This window comes from Lissotriton vulgaris, chromosome 1_1, assembly GCF_964263255.1.
Source record: "Lissotriton vulgaris chromosome 1_1, aLisVul1.2, whole genome shotgun sequence".
Classification (NCBI taxonomy): Eukaryota; Metazoa; Chordata; class Amphibia; order Caudata; family Salamandridae; genus Lissotriton; species Lissotriton vulgaris.
The window spans coordinates 2,105,399,169-2,105,423,120 of record NC_141685.1 but is presented as its reverse complement, the minus strand read 5'-3'; positions in this window follow the sequence as shown (position 1 = coordinate 2,105,423,120).

Sequence of the window (23,952 nt, the reverse complement as noted above, 5' to 3'; positions counted from 1 at the left end):
TATCCAATTGGTTTCAGGGCTAACAACAGCACAGAGACCACTCTCTTGTCCGTGCTGGACAATATCAGAATGCAGGTAGATCAGGGGAAAACAGTTGCCCTGATATTATTGGATCTCTCGGCGGCATTTGATACCGTTCCACACAACCTGCTATTAAGAACCTTGGCAAAAGGTATCCGGGACAGAGCACTGGGGTGGTTGGAATCATTCCTGTCGGATAGAACGCAATCAGTGCGCATGGGCAACTTTTCATCCCCGCACCGGAACATCAAATATGGGGTCCCACAGGGGCCTCATTGAGCCCAACGTTGTTTAACGTTTTTGTGTCTTCCCTGGCTGTGATAGGAAGAAAGTGGGGTGTCGAAATATGTTCCTACGCAGACGACACCCAACTAACCGTAATCCTGGACGACAAGAATGACCCCAAGGATAGGCTGATACATTCCCTCACTGAACTGTCTGACTGGATGCATAGCCATTGCCTAAAATTGAACGCAGACAAATTAGAGATATTGCTGTTCGGTGGACACACTCAACTGTGGAACAACAGCTGGTGGCCAGTATCCCTGGGCACCCCCCAATTCCAACATCAACAGCAAGGAATTTGGGAGTAATGATTGACACCACACTGTCTATGAAATCTCATGTAGCTACAATATGTGGCACAGGTTTTGCCATACTAAAGATGCTCAGAAGAGTCTTTCCCTGGATTCCCATGGAATGTAGAAGGATCCTGGTCCAGTCATTATTGATGAGCAGGCTGGACTACGGAAATTCCCTGTTCGTAGGCATGGCAGACTTTCTCTTCACCAAATTACAATTAGTGCAGAACGTGGCGGCCAAGGCAATATGCAAGAAAAGAAAGTTTGACTCAGCCAAGAGCTGCCTACGAGAGCTTCACTGGTTGCCAATGAGGCAAAGAGCAACCTTCAAAATGATGTGTATAACACACAGAGCACTTCACAACACAGGCCCACTTATCCTTAGAAATAGGATTCAGTTCTATGCACCAACTAGAAATCCCCGCTCCCAATTCACGGCTAGAGCAGTAACTACTCGATGGAAGAATGCCAGGATGGGAGAGCGTGCCTTCTCCCACATAGCTGCAACCAAATGGAACGAACTGCCCGTGGCTCTTAGGCCACCTGGCGTTTAGAAAACATCTGAAAACCTACCTGTTCCCTAAACCAGACTAAAATGTTACTACCCCATGACAAACCATCACTCACAATAGCTGCTACAGCGCCGTGATATCCTACGCAGGATGATTGTTAGCGCTTTACAAGAAAACAATAACATAACATAACATAACAATACAATGCAATCTGCAAGTATGGATGAGAGCCCTGATGACTGGGCTGGCTTGGATGAAAAAATGGGTAGGATAAGGAAATGGAACAAACCCAATCCTACCCTCCCTCTGTAACATAGCATAACACCCCATGGCATATGTCCCAGACCTGTTCCGGGCTATCAGCTACTAACTTACCATGACCCATTATCTCTAGTGTAGCTCCTCTCCTTGTGGTGTTGTGTGGGGCGGTTCTATCAGGCGCAGTAGTCTCCAGTACCATGGGCGTGTGAGCTCTTTAAACTCAGAGGATAAAAGCAACAGAAAGGGTTTACAGAGGTCCTGGGGTTGGAAAGGGAGAGAGAGATTATCTCCATGCCTAGTGTTTGCCAGAGTCTGTGAAGCCAACCCAGATATGTGGGCTGTGTGGGTGTCCCCCAGTGTGATAAGATGTTTTGGTGGGCCACCCCCAAGGCTAGTGCAATGTGTCGACCCCATCGCAATCTGAGTCGAAAGGTGAGGGTGTTCGGAAACCCCAACAAAATGTACCCCGGGAAGCAAGGGAGTTGGGTATCAAAGTGGGTTTCAATGTTGTATAACACTTGGGATCAGTAGTTTGATATTTGGGGATATTCCCATAGTAAATGGGTTAGGGTTCCTATCGAGCCACATGCTCTCCAACAGTGAGGGGATTGAGCTGGGCTACCCATGTGCGGCCTTGATGTGTTAAGGTACCAGTGAGTGGCTATTTTTTTTACCATTTCTATGCTTGCCACACTTCATGCTACGTGCCGTGCCCTGTAATATATGTTAGACCATTCTTTCTGTGACAATGTCCTTTCCAGTTCAACCTCCCATCTGAGCTAACCAGGTGATTTGTCTGTCCCGACGGTACATCTGAGGAAGCCATAGAGTCCCAACGTCAGTCGTGAGTCTGTGTGTTTTGTCATTAGCCATCTCTCAAACGTTGTTAGTGCCCTTTGTGTGTTTTCCCGAACTTTAGGCTGCATAACCCAGTACCGGATTTGTTGGTAATGAAAACGTTCCATCTCTGGGAGGTTCTGTTGTGTGCGGAAGTCTGTGAACTTCAGGGGACCTTCTATGCCAAAGAAATGCCCTATGGAATGCTGTCCTTCTTTAGTCCATTGATCAAATGCTTTGATGTCGAGACCGGGGGTTACCGCAGGTTTATGCACAATTGGCATGATAGGGAAGGGGAATGTCGTGAGTCCGCGAGTTGTGGCCACCCTATCCCAAGCCAATAGTGTGGAGTGTGTAACCTTCAATAGGTATAAATTGAGTGGCCACTCTGACTTAGCAAGGAAGGGGACTCTGATTAACGGCTGGCTGGCTACTGATCTGTCCATGAACAGCCAGTGCTTCTCCGATTCCAGCCTTGACCATTCTACTAGGGGCCTCAGTTGTACTGACCAGTAATAGGCCTGCAGATTTGGAATCCCCAGACCTCCCTTTTCCGGAGGTTTGTAACATAGTTCCCTGTTGAGCCTAGGTCATTTGTCGCGCCAGATGAAGCGTTCTAGGTCGCTTTGCATAGAGTGCAGTACCACCAATGGGGGGGGGGGGGCAGTGGAAGGGCCTGGAATAAGAATATGATCTTGTTAAGTGTCATCTTGACCGCAGCTATGCGGCCGAGCCAAGATAAGGAGTGCGGTCTCCACCAGCGAAGGCAGTCCCGTATATGTCGCAGTAACGTTATGTAATTCAAAGAGGTGGTACTTTGTATTCTAGATGTGAGATGAACACCCAAGTAGGGGATGGCCTCTGGTGCCCATTGAAGAGTGTGAGTACATTTGAGTAACTCTAGTGTGTCTGGAGTGAGGGATAGGTCAAGGGCCTGGGATGTGTGGATGTTGATTTTTAATACGGAAGCTTGTTAAAAGTTATCTAATTCCGTCATTAGGGCAGGTAGAGTCTCTGAGATTTTCTAAGGTGGCAATCACATCGTCCACGTACAGGCTGATCTTAGGTTCCTCGCCTCCAAACAACACTCGAGATATCGCTGTATTGTCACAGACCTTCTGGGCCATAGGTTCCGTGTATAGGGCAAATAGGAGCAGTGAATGGGGGCAGCCTTCTCTTTTTCCTTGTTGAATAGGGAAGGATTTCGAGGTAAGGCTGTTTACGTGGACAGAGGCAATGGGGTAGTATGACTGCTGAGGACCCAGCTAATAAATTGTTCTGGTAGTCCAAAGTGCTGCATGGTCTCTTTGAGGTAAGGCCAGTGCACTCTGTCAAACGCCTTCTCTGCGTCTATAGAGAGAATTAGGTTTTCTGTCTCGAACCTCTCAGCTTTGCCTATGATGTGCAACAGACTTTTATTATTATAAGAACACTGACGCCCGGCACAAGGCCTCACTGATCTGGATCTATCAGTCCTGGGAGACAAGGAGAATGCCACTGCGCCAATATCCCCATGAACAATTTAAGGTCCACGTTAAGAAGGGAGATTGGGCGGAAGGACGGGCATTGTTGTTTATCTTTACCCGGCTTCAGTATGACAGTAACCAGCGCCTCCAGCATCGAAGACTGCATGGGTGAGGGGGACCTAATGGAGTTATACACTTGTGACCTTGCCAGGCAGGTCCCTCCCCCGCTGCAGCTACACCTGCTTTCCTGCTGTCACCGCCGAAGTCGCCTTAGGTTTGTATGTCTCTCTGAATGCCCTTGTTGCCCCATTGCCGTTTTCTTCTGCTCTGTGTGCTCTTTTGTTCCTTCTGTGCCCGCTGTCCATTTTTGCCTTCTGTTCCCCATGATCTTGTGTGCCCATTTGCTCCTTCTGTGCCCCGCTACCCGTTTTTGCCTTCTGTACCCGTGCCCCCTGTTGTGCCTGCTCACCCCCCTCACCGCTCCCGTTCCCGCCGCTGCATCCCCTGCAGCCCTCCTCCCTCTATGCCCATTCGCTGCCCCCTGCCACCCGCCTCCCACCTCCCAGCTTCTTCTCCCTCCCACCTCCCCTTAAATGGCGGCCGCTGCGCGGTGAGGAGAGCGACCCTTGTCCTTGCCAGGTATGTCGCTGCCCCCTCTGCAGCTCCACCTGCGTTCCTGCTGTCACCGCCAAAGTCGCCTTAGGTTTGTATGTCTCTCTGAGTGGCCTTGTTGCCCCATTGCCGTTTTCTTCTGCTCTGTGTGCCCTTTTGTTCCTTCTGTGCCCCGCTGCCCATTTTTACCTTCTGTTTCCCGTGCTCTTGTGTGCCCTTCTGCTCCTTCTGTGCCCCGCTGCCCGTTTTTGCCTTCTGTACCCCGTGCTCCCTGTTGTGCCTGCTCGATCCCCTCACCGCTCCCATTCCTGCCGCTGCATCCCCTGCGGCCCTGCCCCCCTCTGTGCCCATTCGCTGCCCCTTGCCACCCGCCTCCCGCCTCCCAGCTGCTCCTCCCTCCCACCGCCCCTTAGATGGCAGCCGCACGCAGCGGGCGCACAGAAGGCGTGCCTAAGGCAAGCCCGTCAGCACTTGGACTGCGCCCAGCGCCAGAACCCCTGGCCCCCACACCAGCCATGAAGACTGCCTCTGATACGAGGCCAGCACCCTCAATGCTCTCAACTCAGGACGTACCCTCACATGCTGCAGGGCCGCACCGAAGCGCACCCACGGTCCCTTCACCTGCCGGAACTGCAGCTTCTCCTGCGTTGAAGAGGCCGAGACACCTGCCACGACAGAACACAACCAGCTCCGATGCATCCTGATCAACACCCACTCCGCACGCAAACACGCCATCGAGCTCTGAGACCTGGATGAACGAAGCCTCCTCTCCAGACATCGCCATAGCCATCCCCGACGGATACAAGATCGCCTGCACAGACCGCACCAACGGAGTCGGAGGAGGAATCGCCATCGTCCACAAGAAGACCATCAGGGTCTCAACAAACACTGACAACACTCTCAGCAGCTCTGAACACATGCACTTCCAGATCCACACAGACCCCAGGACCACCCTATGAGGCACCCTCGTCTACAGACCACCCGTACCCCAACCACAATTCTGCGACACCATCGCCGACAACATCAGCACGCACGCTCTGACCTGCACCGACTACATCCTCCTCGGAGACCTGAACTTCCATCTGGAGAACAACAACGACAGCAACTCCTCCACCTTGCAAACCTCGGACTGGAACAGCTCATCACAATACCGACCCACATCGCCGGACACACGCTCGACGCCATCTTCTCCTCAAGCCCCCACGTCTACTTTATCCACATCTCCGAACCCACCACTGCATCCACATCACCTTCCGGAAACCCGTCGCACATCACCCCACCCTACAGATCCCCTGTCGCTGCTGGGGCGAAATCACCAAAGTACAATTACAGACAAACCTCGCACTCAGCCCAGCAACCAATCCCTCCAACCCTGATGATGGTGCGCGCACCCTCAGATGATAGATGGACGACTGCGCCAACACCTTAGCCCCGCTTAAAAAAGCAAACCCTCAAAGACACCAGGAAAAGAACACATGGCACAGCGAGAAGTCGCCGGGCAGCTGCGCAGCCCACAAAGACGCCATCCGCAACCACCACCACCACCTCATCAGGCCTGCTAAGAGGACCTCCTTCAAAGACTGCCTAGACATCAATGCACACAACAGCAAGGAGCTCTTCAACGTTGTGAAGGAACTCTCCAACCATATCTCCAATGCCAATGACATCCCGCCGTCGCAAGCCCTGTGTGACTCCTTCGCCACCTTCTTCCACCGCAAGATCGCAGACATCCACGACAGCTTCAACCCCCGGAAGACCCTAACAGGCCCCAACGTGCCGGACCCACCTCACCCCACCAACCACAACCCCCCGATAACCTGGGCCAACATGAGAATCGAAGACACAATCAAGACCATGGGCACAATCCACTCCGGCTGGTCTGACCCTCTAACACACCACATCATTAACAAAGCCGGAAGCTCCATTGCACCTCACCTGCGCAACATCATCAACCTCTCCTTCGAGATCGCAACCTTCCCTGAGAGCTGGAAACATGCCAAGATCAACGCCCTCCTGATGAAACCCAAGGCAGACCCGAGCGAACTCAAACACCTCCGGCTCATCTCCCTGCTTCCGTTCCCAGCTAAGGTCATCCAGAAGATAGTCAACATCCAACTCACCCCCTACCTAAAAGACAACAGCATCCTGGACCCCTCCAAGTCAGAATTCCACAGCAACCACAGCACCGAGACCGCCTTCATCGCTGCCACAGACGACATCAGGATCCTACTGGACAATGGCTAGAAGGCGGCCCTCATGCTTCTGGACCTCTCCGCCGCCTTTAACACCGTCTACCACCGCACACTATGCACACGACTCCATGACGCAGGGATCCGAGACAAGGCCCTGGACTGGACCACCTCCTTCCTCTCCGGCAGAACCCAGAGAGTCCGCCATCCCCATTCCGATCCAAAGCCTTCGAGATCATCTGCGGCGTCCCGCATGGATCCTCCCTCAGCCCGATGCTGTTCAACGGCTACATGGCGCCTCCCGCACGCATCGCCCAATATCACAACCGCAACATAATCTCCTGCACCGATGACACGCAACTGATCCTCTCCCTCACCAAGGACCCCCTCACTGCCAAATCCAACCTCCACCAGGGAATGAAGGCCGTCACCGACTGGCTGGAGGATAGCCGCCTTAAGCTGAACACAGACAAAAGGGAGATCCTCATCCTCGGGCCCAACCCCTCAGCATGGGATGACTCCTGGTGGCCCGCATCGCTGGGGACACCCCCCGCACCTACCATCCACGCACGCAACCTGGGAATCATCCTCGACTCGAAACTCACCATCACCAAACAAGTCAACGCTGTCTCCTCCCCCTGCTTCAACACCCTCCGCATGCTCCGCAATATCTACAAATGGATCCCGACAGACACAAGAAAAACAGCCACCCAAGCCCTAGTCAGCAGAAGACTTGACTACGGAAACGCCCTCTACGGCGGAGCCCCGACCAAGCTCCTCAACAGACTGCAAAGAATCCAGAATGCCTCTGCACGCCTGATCCTCGACGTCCCGCGCCGCGACCACATCACCCCCCACATGAGGAACCTGCACTGGCTCCCGTCAACAAAAGAATCTCCTAAAAGTTCCTGATACACGCACACAAGGCACTCCACAAGACTGGCCCAGCCTATCTCAACAGTCGACTCCTTCTACGTACCCAACAGGAATCTCCGCTCTGCAGACCTCTCCCTGGCCACAGTCCCTCGTTTCCGTAGAACCACAGCCGAAGGCAGATCCTTCTACCATCGCGCCGCCAAGACCTAAAAAACCCTCCCCCTCATCCTATGACAAACCGAAGAACTTCTAACCTTCAGGAGATGACTCAAGACCTGGTTGTTCGACCAGTAGCATCAGCACTCCCCCACTCCCCACCCTCAGCGCCTTGAAACCCTTGCGGGTAAGTAGTGTGCTTTACAAAGTATCTGATTGATACCAATATCGGAGCTCGTATCTGGCAGAAAGTTTTGCAGAATGGGGAGGAGAAGCCGTCGGGGCCTGGAGATCTAAGAGGTTTTAATTTGGAGACTGACTAGATCACCTCCTCCAGCTTAATCGGAGAGTATAGGGCCTCTGCTTGCGAGGACGACAGCTTTGCTGTCTTGACTCCATGCAAATATGGGGCAGGGCTAGCTTCGGGAAGGGTGCACAGACAGAATATTGAGTTTTAAATATCGACATACACAAATCTCGATTTGGGATTATCATGATGCAGGAATATCGACAGCAAGAATATCGTGGTCAAGAATATCGACTTTAATGTAAGACGTTTTTTAAAATATCGAAGTTAGTAATATTGTTTGCAAAAATATTGTTGTTTAAAATATCGATGTTTAAATTAGTGTAATGTATTTTAGTATGTATTTTGAAAGTATGTGATCTGTTTTTTTGTATAACTATTGCTTTTGTTTTTTAATATATGTGTTATATTTTAAGTAGTGATTAATTAATTTAGTTCTGTAGCGCATTGTGGGTTTATAGAGGAATAGGGTGGGAAGTAATTTAATTATAATCAATTAATTTGATTTTATTACTTAGTATTTGTTTAATTTAGATGTTGTAGTTTCACATGTGGGAATTAATGTATTATTAATTAATTATTAATTGGTTGTTAATTTTAATTAATTAATTGGTAACTATGTTAATTGTGTTATATTTTTTTTAGGAGTGGGCTGTGGGTTTATAGGGGAATAGGGTGGGAAGTAATTATATTATAAAAAGTTATTTAATATTTTTTATTTATTAGTATTTATTTAATTTAGATTTTATAGTATTAATTGTGGGAATTAAGTTATTATTAATTAATTATTACTTGGTTGCTAATTAGTAATAATTAATTGAGAATTATGTTAATAGTATCATTATTCTAGGAGCGGGCTGTGGGATTATAGGTGAATAGGGTGGGAAGTAATTTAATTTTAATACATGTAATTATAATTGGTATATAATAATAATTATTTAATTTATAATTTATAGTGTTAACTGCGGGAATTAATTTATTAATAATTATTTATCGATTATTTGTTATTTAATATGGATTAATTAATTATTTGGGAAATTCATTATGTTAATTGTGTCATTATTTAGGAATGGGTGGTGTATTTATAGGGAATAGGGTGGGAAGTAATTTATTTAAAATTAATAAATAATGAATTGTTAAATAATGGTAATTAATTCATTATAAAGTAAATATGGCAATTGGGTAATTAATTTGAGATGTGAGTTGTGGAGTTTATAGTGGTAAAGGGTGGGAAGTAAATTATTTTCAATTAATTAATAAGTTGTTGTTAATTGATAATTTAATATTGTAAAATTTGTTATGGAAATTGTGTAATGATTATTAGGTGTTTGCTGTGTTATTTACTGGGGTAGAGGGTGGAAGGTATTTTAAGTTGTATTCATTAATATTTAGGTGCTTATTATTATTCATTTATTAATTTATAAATATTTATGGTAATTGTTTACTTTTATTTTGTGTGTGGATTATGGTTTCATAGGGGTAATGTTTGGTGAGTAAATTAATTTTTAACAGTTTTAATTAGTTTTTTGATTAATATTATTTCTTTATTTGGTCATTAATTATGTTAATTATGGCGGTACACTTTTTTAGAAATTTAGATGTGTGTTGTGAATTGTGTGGTGAGGTATTATAGGGTAGGAAATAAAAAGTATTCATTTTATGTAACAATTAAATGTTTTTGATTATAATAATTTCTATTGAATTTATTTATTTGTTTGAAAATGATTTTTAAGATTTTTATAAAATAATGTTTGTAGGTAATTGTTTAAGTTTTTTTAACATTATAATATGTTTCTATCTTTTGTAAATTGTATTACTTTTATATTTTTTTAGTTTTTAACATCTTTTGAATTGTTGTTGATATTTTGTGTGTTTTTCATTTTGTATTAACTTCACTGGGAATATACATTTTTACCCCTCTGCTATCCAACACTTTCCCTACTGTTGCACTCACTGGAGTGGGAATAGTAATTTGTACCCCTCCGCTATCCAGCACTTTCCCTACTGTTGCACTCACTTGAGTGGGAATAGTAATTTTTACCCCTCCACTATCCAACACTTTCCCTACTGTTGCACTCACTGGAGTGGGAATAGTAATTTTTTCCCTTCCGCTATTCAACACTTTCCCTACTGTTGCACTCACTAGAGTGGAAACAGTAATTATCCCCCCTCCGCTATCCAACACTTTCCCTACTGTTGCACTCAATGGAGTGCAAAATGTAAGTTTACAAATTATTAAACATATTAATGTTTTAATTCATAATATAATGTTTTTATTAGATTTTATGTTATTGGTGTATGTATATATATAGATATATATATTTGTATTTTTTATATTTAGAGCATTTTAAAATAAATGTAAATTATTAGTTTATTAATTATTTTAAAGTAAATATGCATTTATATTTTACTTTTTATATATGTATGTTTAAATAGTTTTAATTAAATGTATTACATTTGTTAAAATGTACATTATATGTAAATAATGTACTTCAAGTTAATTTTATTATTTGATTAATTTAACATTCTTTTTTATAACTAAAAAAACAATATTTTGTACATCAATATTTTTTACATCTATATTATTTTTTCAATATTTTAGTCATTTACATTATAAAGATAGGATGTCGATATTTTGGCAAACAATATTTTTCGATCGATATTTGTGTATGGGGATATTTTGGTCATCGATGTTATATCAATGATCCTTCAGGAAGTTTTTGTGCCTCATATAAGGCTGCATAATACTGCTCGAAGGCCTTCGCAATGTCCTGGTCTGTCTTCTGTTCCTGTCCCATGCCGTCCAGAATAGTGGATAAATTCGAGGCCTGTCTTTGTGCCCTCAGTCTGTTAGCCATTAGTCTCCCACCACTTTCCCTCCATATAAAAGGATTGTCGAAGGTGTAGTGCAGCATATTCCGCCCTGTCCATATCTAGTCCTGCCAATTGGGTATGTGCCGCTTCAAGCTGCCTCCAGGCTCGTGGGGTGCCCGTCCTGTGGTGCATGCGTTCTAACTCCCTCACCTCAACAGTGAGTTGCTCCTGTTTTCCACGGGGAGCCCGCGAGAGCCAGTGACATACATACTGCAGAGGGATTGATCAAGGGAGTATTTCTACCTGTTGCGCCTGTTGAGTTAAGAAGTGGGTGGTTTGGAGGTAGTCAAGTCTGGCGTATGTTTTATGGGAATGTGAATAAAAAGTGTATTCTCTGTCCGCTGGGTGATGAGCTCTCCATATGTCTGTCAGCCTCACTTCAGCGAGGTATTTCTGTCCCTCTGCGCTGAGGGAACAAGTCTGCCCACATCGCTGACCTGACCTATCCACCTCGTTGTCAAAAAAAAATGAAGGTCTCCCCCTAATATCAGTGCCCTATCAGGAGACTTGGATAAGTCCAGCACCACTCCTCAAAGAAAATTCTCCTGGGCCTCGTTTGGGACGTAGTCAGTGCCTACAGTGAAGGTATAGGGGCCTAGCGTGAAAGTGTGTGCCAGAAGTCTACCTTTGATCTCGGCTCGTTTGGGACCAAGTTTGCTCTGGAACTTAGAGGACACAAGAATGGACACCCCCTTAGTCTTAGTGGAATGGGACGAGAAAAGCTGCTGAGGAAGTGCCCTAGTGCGCAATTTGAAGACGTCCTTGGCACAAGGTGTGTCTCTTGGGGTATACAGATGTGTGCATCTGTGTTTTCCAGATGCGAGAGGATGGCCCACCTATGAACCGGGTTATTGAGGCCCTTCACGTTCAATGTGATAATTTTAAGTGTAGTGGTCATGTGGGTGGGGAGGTACCTACGCTGTGTTCAGGCATGCATTTTTTAAAGAGCCTAGAGTGTAAGCAGTCTGTGGGGAGTCTAACATTTGTGCGCCTATACCCTAATTCTGGAAGAGTGTGTATATGCGGTAAGTAGGAGAGTTGAGGGAGGAGGAAGGTTGTGAAATCTGCAAACACTTCAAGAACAAAGAAAAAACATGCTGGATAAAAATGGTACAATAGTCCTGGGTGGAAGACCCAATGGTTGGGGTGTGAGATGTCAGCAAGACCCTTGCCCCCACCCGTCCCGCCCGGTACCCAGCGTCCTGTATGGCAGGAGAGTTCTCTATGAAAGATTCCTAGAACCCCCAGGCCCATGGAGGCCGAGCTGGCTAGATATCAGTCTGCATTGAGAGTGTCATTCTCAAGGGTGGCAATGACCGCCTTCTGTGATTTAGCACATTACATGTAATGGGGTGACCCTGTAACCCTCAGAACCTGGGTGGGTAATAGACAATATAATAATGGTTCTGTCGGACAGAAATACACAATGCTTTAGTATTTCAATGGTTTTTTTGCGTACTTCGTTCCTAACCAGGATACAAAGATAAATGTACTTATACACATACAAACAAACACACTGACCACAAAGTAAAAAATGAAAGTGAATTTTTACTCATAAACTTTCAAATGTGAAAAACAAATTACTTCAATTGCTGTCCCTAAAGCATATTTAAAACACACATGGCACGTAAATTTTGTGCTAAGAAATAATACACACTAAAAACAACAAGTAAAATTGTTACTTCATATACTTATTGGAATTGACAACCATATATATATATATATACAATAATCCGGTAGGTACATCAAATCAATCTTGGATCCTACAAGGTTTTGAATAGTTGGTTCGTGTCAAAAAGGGAATGCGTTGACGTTTCGACCCTGGGGAGCGATGCAGTGATTTAACGCATCAAGGGCGGGTCTTCATCAGGACTGTATATATATGTAGGACAGCCTCTTGCAGACCTAGCTCCGCTTGGACTCCTGGTCTCTTTCTGAAGCGTACTCATGGTCCGTTTACTCAGGCCGGATAGATTTTCAATGGACCTCTGTATTGATTAGTATATACAGGGGGTTGTAGCGTTGCTCCTTTGTATTTCTGACTCGCGTAGTTCGTATTCTTAGCCTTCCGTTTGTTCTGTTATTTAGCAATCGTCTCGGGATCCAGATGGAGATGCAGGGGATTCCGACCCACTCTCTGCCACCTTCCTGCTTTCAGGGCGAGAAAGCAAAAGATACACCATTGATGGACGGAATGCAGAACCAATCAAAACATTCACCCCCAGTCAAGAGATCTGGGTTAAATCCATCATTCTTTTGCTCACCATGCCACCCCAGTTTAGACCTGGCCATATGCAAATCAGTCTTGGCCCTGTGCCTCATTGGAACATTCCAGCCGAACTGCGAAGCCAGGTCCTCCCTGGACTGGAAACAAGCATTCTTGGACCCGTTTCGGGGTTTCCCCCCTCTTCAGCCAGGATAGCTCGAATCCAGTGGCACAGTGAGCCTGGGACCCACGTTTGGGCATACCCGGCGTACTTAGGGCGAGAAAGCAAAAGACACACAATTGGTGGACGGAATGCAGAAACAATCACAACATTCACCCCCAGTCAAGAGATCTGATTTAAATCCATCATTCTTTTGCTCACCTTGCCACCCCAGTTTAGACCTGGCCATATCAGTGCTTAATTTGTAAAAAATGAAGCGCAGGTACTCAAATGTTTGGGGGGGAGGACACACCGATTTCCCTGCCCCCGCCCACTTCCTTTATTGGCCCTACCCACTTCCTTTATTGGCTCCACCCACATTCACAATTCTAATACATCAGAGCCACCACTTCACTTCTCGAGTTCGACAAGAAGCTGAAGTCCTGGCTCTTCACATAAGCACCTCAGGGACGAAAAAACACAAAGCAAGACGGAAAGGTCAGATCAGGATGGGGTGCAACAGGTAACAGCACGGAGATATGCAAGTATGTACTTTTGTGCATACACCAGATATCCTTGCTCTCAATGCAGTCCCTTAACACTTTAAACACACTTTTACCCAGTGGTACCCTGCAGCACAAGGGAGATCTTTTATCCAAATGAACATCACATGGAAGGAACCACCATTCACACAATACATTTTTAATACACTGTACTCGGCTGTTTAATACACAATCACAATGCAGAATCATGTTAATCCAGTGACTTACTTTACCACACAGACATTTGCCACACGTCAGTCTCTTTGCCACACATACAAAACTGAATCCTTCCACTGGGAACTTTATAACACTGGCATTTGTCAGCTTTTCCCACATATGTGTCTTACCACAGGACCTTTACCAGAAGAATTAATCATACAGTCCTTGGCCCTGTGGGACTTTGATCATACACGCCATGTAACATCCATAAAGCTTATTTTAGATAGAAACAAGACCTCATATATTCAAAACAGGAAATGGTCACAGAGAATATTTACAATACTATTAGTCAGCAGCTGTACTACAATATTGAAAACACACTTTACTATCCCTGAATATTTGATGAAAACACATTTATAATTTGGAGAACATACCTGTGCACTGTAAGTGACATGGCCAAGGAAGGCATGAAAGAGCTGAAACTGGATCAAACTCAAATCTGTTCTGAACGGTATCCCAAAAAATACGTTTGGCCCGGGGAAAACAAAATCCTTATAATGTCCCTGTTCTATCCTTCCTAAAACTCAAGCCTTCTCCCATCATTTGTATAAGTATTAAGGGTGAGTGTCAAGTTCAATGCAGCAGGGAGGCTCAGTGTTTTGTCTGACAAGTGTTTCTGCATCATTGACCCTGAATAATAACATTGTGGGTGGTGGTTTCTTCATTAGCGATCCGATAAAAGAGTGACATGACTGCAAAAGATTGTCTTTAAAACTAAGAAAGACTGGCAGTGCAGTTTGTGTTTGTTTGAACTACCAAGTGTTAAGAGTAAAACAGTGCTATGTTTTGCGCTGGTGTTTCTCAGCGTTATTTTTGACCTTATAGCATTAGCAACTGATTATGCCTGTGATTGAGTTAATGTAATAAGGTCAAAAATAATGCTGAGAAACACCAGCACAAGGCATAGCACTGTTTTACTCCTAACACTTGGCATTTCAAACAAACAAAAATTGCATGCCAGTCTTTCTTAGTTTTAAAGACAATGTTTTGCCGTCATATCACCCACAATGTTATTATTCAGGGTCAATGATGCAGAAACTTGCGAGACAATAGGGTTATCGCAAACTTTGAGGCTTACCACGAAACCCCAGGTATTTGTATCTCTGTGGGACACATCTTATAGCACTACCAACATGACGACCTCGTGCCCCTTCCCCGTTTGCATGTGTAAAATAGACTCCCATTCAAACATGGCCCCGGACCACTGTGCGTATCGTCGGCCAATATAATGCAGACCCATCTGATTTCAGCAGTTTCTAATCCGATAGATGGAGTGGGGACTGTCTAGAGTACACTAATCTTTCACTGCATTAAGCTGGCAGGAAGTGAACTGTGTTAACAATTAGCACTCAGAAAACAAACGGCTGACAGTCCAGGTGCCCCATCCAACATTATCACCATGACGTGGTAAAGTGAAAGCGGATTAAAATTAAATGTCAAGGTTGCATTTTGTGCATATATATTACATCACTCACGTATCCTAATTGAGATGAAATCCGTTCTCCAGTAACAAACTGTCCTCACTTCTGGCGGCTGCTGCCAACCGGGTCACTGACTCCTTTACCGTCGGCTGCGTTAATAACTGAATTCTGCAGGATGCAGCACAGCTGACAACACGCTGCGGCCCGGGCCGGTGCCCATAGCTGCCAAGGTTTCAGATTGCTATGTGGGACATTTTAATAATTTCTGTGTAATTATGAGTGACATTTCCACATATATGAGTGATACTTTTTTGCGAGCAAAATCAAGTAATGAAGATGAGGGAAACACATAATATCAAAAATTATGGAAATGTCGCACATAGCAATCTGAAACCTTGGCAGCTATGCTGCCTGTGTCCAGATGCCATATCGTTCTCGCCTCGTCCGTTTTCTGAGGCTTTGAGTGCCTGTCACTCTCCATATAAACAAACTCTGGAGTTAGGATATAAATGACGAACACCCGGGCTAGCCTAGTGAAGAATTAAACATTTGCTAACATTCGTGCCAAGAATTTTCAATTCTATTAAGGACAGGAGGCGAGGAGTATGCTTTCTCTATTTCTTTACTACAAAACACAGCAGCCAATCAGCACAGAGTAAAGAAAGTAAAGACTACAATACCCATGAGGCATAACAGTATAAATAGGGTCACAGAGGTCACAACTTCCTCTTTCTTTGTCCATAACAGATAAATAATGAAAGTCAAAATTGTAGAAGAAAAAACCAAGGATCCATGAAGAACATCTGGCCGCAGGACATCCATAGGTCAAGTAGAAAGGCAAAACCGAAGACCAGAGGGACGAACCAAAGCAGCAACCGGAGACGCCGGATCCAAAGTTCATTTGAGATCAGAACCTGAAAGTAACAAAACATAGTCGTAATACCTACATCCATAATTCAATAAAGAAGATATTCATGATGGGGCGGTATACAGTGCATAAAAACATTGCATAACATAGTCAGAAACAACCAGGTATATCATAACTGTGTAGAACAATGCAATTATCAATCAGAAAAAACAAGCGTGGGATAATCCTCGCCTCCTGTCTTTAATAGAAATTGAAAATTCTTGGCACGAATGTTAGCAAATTTTTAATTCAATGGCAGGACGGAGGCTTCGATTATGCTTGTTCAAAGCTTAGCCACAACTACAGATGCAACATCAACAATTGGTTGAAAGTAAAACGTCTTGAACACAGATTCAGAAGACCAATCTGCGGCCCTCATGATGTCATGAAGAATGGCACCCATAGAAAAGGTTTTGGAATCCATAGCTCCTCCTGCGGAATGAGCACCAAACAAGGAAGTATCAATGCCCGCTTCTTGCATGAACCAACGTAATCAACGCGCTAGTGTAGCTGGAGTAACAGGTTTGAAAGGCTTCTGCAAAGCAATAAGGAGCTGACCTTGCAAATCATGTCGAAAAGATGCAGTGCTTACCTCGTAATACTTGATACACTGGACTACACACAATTGAGGATTGTGAGGAAAAGAAGGATAAGAAACGGAGGAGGTGTTACATTTCGTCCATTTAGAGATAACAAAGGTGACACCCTCAGGGGAGAAAGTGCGACCGGCAAGGTCCAAAGCCCTCACATCAGAAACCCGTTTGCAGGAGACCAAACTCAAAAGCATAGTCAGCTTGGCTGAAAGTTGTTTACGGGTCAATAAAGAATTGGAAGGCCAAGAAGAAATGAAACGCAGAACAACAGACACATCCCACAGGGCAACATACTTGGGGCAAGGAGGTTTTTCCATTCGTATGCCTCTCAGCAATTTAGAAATCAAGGGATGTTCTCCCGCTGGTTTGCCATCAATAGGAATATGACCTGCCGAAATGGCAGAACGAAAGTTGTTAACCGTTCTGTAAGCCAGTCCAGAAGAAGCCACAGAGGCCAAAAAGTTGCTAATTAAAGCGAGATCCGCTGAAACGGGATCCACCGACCGTTGTGAGCACCAATCACACCAGCGTTTCCAACTTGTAGCATAACGCTTGCGTGTGTTGATAAATCGGGTAGCGTCTCCCGTTAATCCTGGGACTTGCCAGCATCCCCCGAAATCCTCCATTCCACCAGCAGGAGCTGACCCGACAGCACCAGGGGGTGAGGTTCGTGAACAGGATCCAAAAGCAGGTTCCACTTGTGAGGAAGAAGGAGCGGCATCGAGCAGCTCATCTCCAGAAGAACTGGAAACCACGCCTGAGCCCTCCAGAGAGGAGTTATCAGAGCGAGTTCCGAAGAGAACTGACGTGCCCGGGCCAGAACCCGGGGAATCATTATGAATGGAGGAAACGCATAGCACAGGAGAGGAGGCCAAAGCTGGAGAAACGCGTCCGTGGCCAGGGCCTCCGGATCCGGGCGCCAGCTGTAGAATTGAGGAATTTGGGTGTTGAGACGGGAGGCAAACAGGTTGAGATGACAAGTCCCCCAAGTGCAAGCCAACCTCCGAAAGACCCGAGGATGAAGCCTCCAATCGCTGAAATCGCGGAGATGGCGAGAATTCCAGTCCACAATCTGATTGCAGGAGCCCGGCAGGTATTCTGCAATACCGGTGATCCTGCGTTGCAGACATAGGTGCCAAAAATCTCTGACAGAAGCTTGGACCTGGTACCCCCCAGTTTGTTCACATAACGAACTGCAGATATATTGTCCATCCTGAGAAGAATGCAACAATTTGTCCGTTGAGGAGACAGACACCGGATTGCGAAAGAACCCGCCAGAAGTTCCAGGCAATTGATGTGCAAGGACAGTTCCTCCGGCGACCAACGACCCCCCGTCGCCACCGAACCGCATCTGGCCCCCCAACCCCAAAGGCTGGCATCGGACTCGATCACAGCATCGGGAGTCTTCCCGAACAGCGCCCGGCCGTTCCATGACTCCATGTGGTCCAGCCACCACAACATCTCCGAAAGGGGGACATGATCGGAATACCGCAGACCCTTCTGTAGGTGTCTGATCTTGAGACGCTGAAGCGCTCGATAATGCAGTGGGCCCGGGAAGATCGCCTGGATCGAGGTAGACAGAAGGCCTACAATCCAAGCCACCGAGCGCAAGGAAACAGTCTATTTGGCTAGAAGCAGTCGCAAGTCCCTCTTGATGGACCTGATCTTCTGACTGGGCAGGAGGAGTTGGCAGGAGACAGAATCTATCCGAACGCCCAGGAAATCCATCGATTGAGATGGAGTAAAGTCGGATTTCAGAGGGTTCACCAGGAAACCCAAAGACTGTAAAAGGTCTATGGACCATTGTAAATGAGTACGAAGAAGAAGAGGACACTGCGCTAAGAGAAGGACATCGTCTAAATAGACAATCAGGTGAACTCCGCGCGACCTGAGAGACTCCATCACAGGACGAAGAAGCTTTGTGAAACACCACGAGCTGAAGAAAGGCCGAAAGGAAGGACCTTGTACTTGTACCAACTCCCTAGCCATTGAAACTGAAGGAAACGGCGACGAGGGGCATAAACTGGCACCGAGAGATAGGCATCCTTTAGATCTAGGCGAACCATCCAGTCGCCCTCCTGCAGCAGGTCTCTTAACAGATGGATGCCCTCCATCTTGAAATGGCGGTAAACCACTCCGCCGTTGAAGTCCTTTAAATTGAGGACCAAATGAGTCCCTCCCCCTTTTTTCTCGATGAGAAAGACATTGCTGACGAAGCCACGGGGATGAGGAGTTGTGGGCTCGATGGCTCCCTTGGCCAGAAGGGAAGCGATCTCCGCGGAGATAACCCCCTGATCGTGTTGGGAAAAAACTAGAGTCTGAGGCCGAAGATGGTGGTGAGGGCGAGTGTAGAACTCTATCCTGTACCCTTGCACCGTCTCCAGCACCAGGCATTGTTTGAGATCAAACGCCAATTGTGGAGAAAAAACTGCACTCTTCCCCCCAACACCACATTGGAAGCTAGAGTAAGGCTCACCTGAGGCGGAATCCTGTCGTCCTCCTTGGTTACCGTTGTAACCACCCTTGCCGTACTGTCCTCTGCCCTTTTTGGAGGGATAGAAATTGGACTTGTTGGTGGAGAAATTCTGATCTCCTCTCTGGGACTTGTTGCCTTGCTGCGAGGCCTGATCCGATCCACGGCCGGACGAACGTCCCCTTCGTCCGGCCCTGCCAAAAAGTAGGCGGAAAGCTCTTTGTAAGTTGGCTTGGGCTTTATCCAACCCACTGAAGGTGGACACAAACGTGGTCAATTCCTTAAGAAAAGGAGCCCCAAAAAGCAAACCCTGTGCTTGGGATCCCGATTCCGAAGAAGCCAAATCAGTTAGCCTTGGGTCCAGCTTCATCAGAATAGAGCGACGACGCTCGAAGACAAAGCGCAGTTCGCATTCCCCAGGATGCAAACTGCCTGTTGGGACCACCCCACCAGTTCGTCGGGGTCAATCAGAGCACCAGACTCTTTGGCTCGATAACCCATGTCGAGAATTTTTGTGAGAGGCCCCAACACATCCAAGAGCTTATCTTGACAATTGCGTCAAGATCGATCCAAACCTTTAGTGGGATCCTTAGAATATTTTTTCATATAGGTGATCATGGTCGCATCCACCTCAGGAGTGACTGCAAGCTTGTTGGCGAGGTCCGGGCGAGGACACTCAGAGCGCAAATCGCCCGTACATCTTTCTCAAAAGGTGTGCGAATGTGGGCTTGGACATAGTCAGCTACTTCAGGAGAGGGCAGCCACGAGGAAGCGTTCAGATGTATAATGTCCGATGGATCAAATGTAAGGACCTGTGGCGTGGAAGGATCATCAACATAATGTTCCTTTCTTGCCTTCTTGGAAGGAGGCGGCTTCTCAGGAACTGAGGAAGAAGTGGAGGAGGAAGATCCGTCGTCTGACTCAGAAGAAGGAGTAGTACGAGCAGGCGCAGGACGTTTCCTAGCTGCAGGTGTAGAAGATAAGGTCTTCGCCAACTTGGCAAAATCTGAGTGATGGGGTTTTTGGGCAACTTCTTACTGTGCCCAGAGGAAGGAGGCAACCAACCCTGCTGCGTAGCATACTCAGACAAATGCTGCTTCAAAGGCGCAATCGCTTGGAATAACGCCTGACCCATGAAGTCATCCATGGATGCAGAGGGCTCTTCCTCAGTATAATAATCATACCCCTCCTCGTCATAATAATCAGCCATGGTGACAAAGTCAGCCCAGAAGTGCCCACAGGTAAGTATATAAATTAACTGGCCAAGGCCGAATTTGGAGGAGTGGTACCCCTAATGCAAGCCGAGAATGCAGGCACGAAGCCCGTCAACTTATGGTAAATAAAATGTGGAGTGAGGGCTTGCACCTGAAAAATACAGTCTTGCCACTCTAGGCAGAGCCTATGCAAAAATTTATACAACCCTTGCCATTTTATTCAAGAAAGGGTGTAGAAGAGCTCAAGCGACAGGTAAAGGGCACGCTGTAGTGGAAATACCGGTTATCTCCTCCTGAGGCGAGCGCTAATGGAATGCGCGCCGTCAGAGGAATGTAAACAAACGTTGTCGCGCATGCGCGAACAACAACCTGCATATAGGAGAGACGCGCGAGCCACATGCGCGGCTCTCCAGCTCCAAATGTCCCACTCCACAACGAATAGAGACACAGACACAGCGCGTCTTACTAAGGAGGTGACACACACGCTCCCACTCGCCACGGCCGAAAAGCAAAGAACCACACACACGCGGCAGGCAAGCAGGCGCGGTGACAACGAAGCGCCGAGAGCCACGCTGAACAAAGCGGCAAAGTCCAAATAACAAGCGCACACAGCGTACAACAAGGCAATAACAATATCGCCAAAGTAAGTACCAGTAATAAGAACAAATGCACTTAACTGGCTGCGAAGCAGCAAAGAAAGAGGGAGTTGTGACCACTGTGACCCTATTTATACTGTTATGCCTCATGGGTATTGTAGTCTTTACTTTCTTTACTGTGTGCTGATTGGCTGCTGTGTTTTTTAGTAAAGAAATAGAGAAAGCATAATCGGAGCCTCCATCCTGCCATAGAATATAAACATCGCCCTGTGGTCAGAGAAAACTCTGAAACTGACTGCACAATAGATAGCATGCCCCGCGGGAGCTCGCGAAAAAAGGCTGCAGAGCTGACTTTGAAATATAAGCCCGACCGACTTCTCAGACCGCCAGCCCTATGTAGACATGCGCAGATGAGATAGTGTTGTACACTGAGAGATCCTACGAACATGAATTAATGTGACTTTATTTACAGCAGGGTCCAGGGAAGTCTCAAAAGAAAGTATAACAGGTTGGTGGGAGACTGGTCATTTTATCTCCTAGGCTTGTCACACACTCGCATAAATAGCCCACACACGAAACGGTAGAAGGCAAAATGCGGTAAATATGTTTCTCGTAGTAGGTGTACGTACGTGACTGTGTGTGTGTGTGTGTGTTTGTTTGTTGGGCGTGTTTCATGCTTTCGGTGTGTCGGAAAATGTGATTGTGTGTGTTTGTTTGTTTTAACAGCGTGTGAGTAAAACTGTGTTTGGCAGCTTTCGTGTGTGTTTTTGGAGGTGTGTATAGTTTTTATGAACGAGTGTGTAGGTGAGCGAAAGAGCATATGCTAATGGCAAACCTGTATTTGTGTGATTTCCTCAGTGATAGTCCGTTAAAATTGTCCTGCCAGCATCTGCAGTGGGACGCTGCGAGCGCCCTGATTATGATTGGTATTGGGGCGCGCATATTCAACCTCCTGCCTCCCACACTAGCATGTCATGCAGGACGTGACGTCCCCCGCGCGCAGACGTGTAACACAGCCTGACTGGGCCCGGTGACGTCAGGCTGACAACAATCTTGCCCACTAGATGTTCCGAGCCGGAAAGAAGAGCAATCTCTGACAATAAACAATCTCCGCTGGAGCGGCTGATTTCACCACGTGTGGCAGAGCAGGTGCTAGCAAATTGTGCCTGGATGTGGTGGACACTCTCTAGACATCCACGGCAGACATGCAGCCTAAGCAGAACAGGTAGGTAAATTTATTTCGAATAATTTCTAGGTTCATCGCATACCTGAGCATATTTCAATAGCCCCCCGGCCCTGTCAAATAAGTGCTGGTGCTAAGCACCGGAAAGCACCGGCACAAATTAAGCACTGGGCCATATGAAAATCAGTCTTGGCCCTGTGCCTCATATGAACAGTCCAGCCCGAACTGCTAAGCCAGGTCCTCCCTGGACCGTAAACAAGCATCCTAGGACCAGTTTCGGGGTTTCACCCCTCTTCATCCAGGATAGCTTGAATCCAGTGGCACAGTGAGACTGGGACCCACGTCTGGGCATACCCGGCGCACTTAGGGCGAGAAATCAAAAGACACACAGTTGATGGATGGAATGCAGAACCAATCAAAACATTCACCCCCAGTCAAGAGATCTGGGTTAAATCCATCATTCTTTTGCTCACCATGCCACCCCAGTTTAGAGCTGGCCATATGCAAATCAGTCTTGGCCCTGTGCCTCGTGGAAACAGGCCAGCCCGAACTGCCAAGCCAGGTCCTCACTGGAGCGGAAATAAGCATCCTAGGACGAGTTTCGGAGTTTCACCCCTCTTCAGCCAGGATAGCTTGAATCCAGTGGCACAGTGAGCCCAGGACCCCAATCTGGGCATACCCGGCGCACTTTGGGCGAGAAATCAAAAGACACACAATTGATGGATGGAGTGCAGAACCAATGAAAACATTCACCCCCAGTCAAGAGATCTGGGTTACATCCATCATTCTTTTGCTCACTATGCCACCCCAGTTTAGACCTGGCCATCTGCAAATCAGTCTTGGCCCTGTGCCTCAAGGGAACAGTCCAGCCCGAACTGCCATGCCAGGTCCTCCCTGGAGCAGAAACAAGCATCCTAGGACAGGTTTCGAGGATTCACCCCTCTTCAGCCAGGATAGCTTGAATCCAGTGGCAGAGTAAGCCCGGGACCCACGTCTGTGCATACCGGGCGCACTTAGGGCGAGAAAGCAAAAGACACACAATTGATGGACGGAATGCAGAACCAATCAAAATATTCACTCCCAGTCAAGAGATCTGGGTTAAAACCATCATTCTTTTGCTCACCATGCCACCCCAGTTTAGACCTTGCCATACGCAAATCTGTCTTGGCCCTGTGCCTCATGGGAACAGTCCAGCCCGAACTGCGAAGCCAGGTCCTCCCTGGACCGGAAACAAGCATCCTAGGACCGGTTTCGGGGTTTCATCCCTCTTCAGCCAGGATCGCTTGAATCCAGTGGCACAGTGAGCCCAGGACCCATGTCTGGGCATACCCGGCGTACTTAGGGCGGGAAAGCAAAAGACAAACAATTGATGGATGGAATGCAGAACCAATAAAAACATTCACCCCCAGTAAAGAGATCTGGGTTAAATCCATCATTCTTTTGCTCACCATGCCACCCTAGTTTAGACCTGGCCATATGCAAATCTGACTTGGCCCTGCACCTCATGGAAACAGTCCAGCCCGAACTGCCAAACCAGGTCCTCCCTAAACCGGAAACAAGCATCCTAGGACCAGTTTCGGAGTTTCACCCCACTTCAGCCAGGATAGCTTGAATCCAGTGGCACAGTGAGCCCGGGACCCACGTCTGGGTATACCGCAGTCTTGACCGCAGGGTCAAGACTGATTTGCATATTGGTTGGATCCAAACTGGAAAGGTATGGTGAGCAAAAAACGATGGATTGAGCCC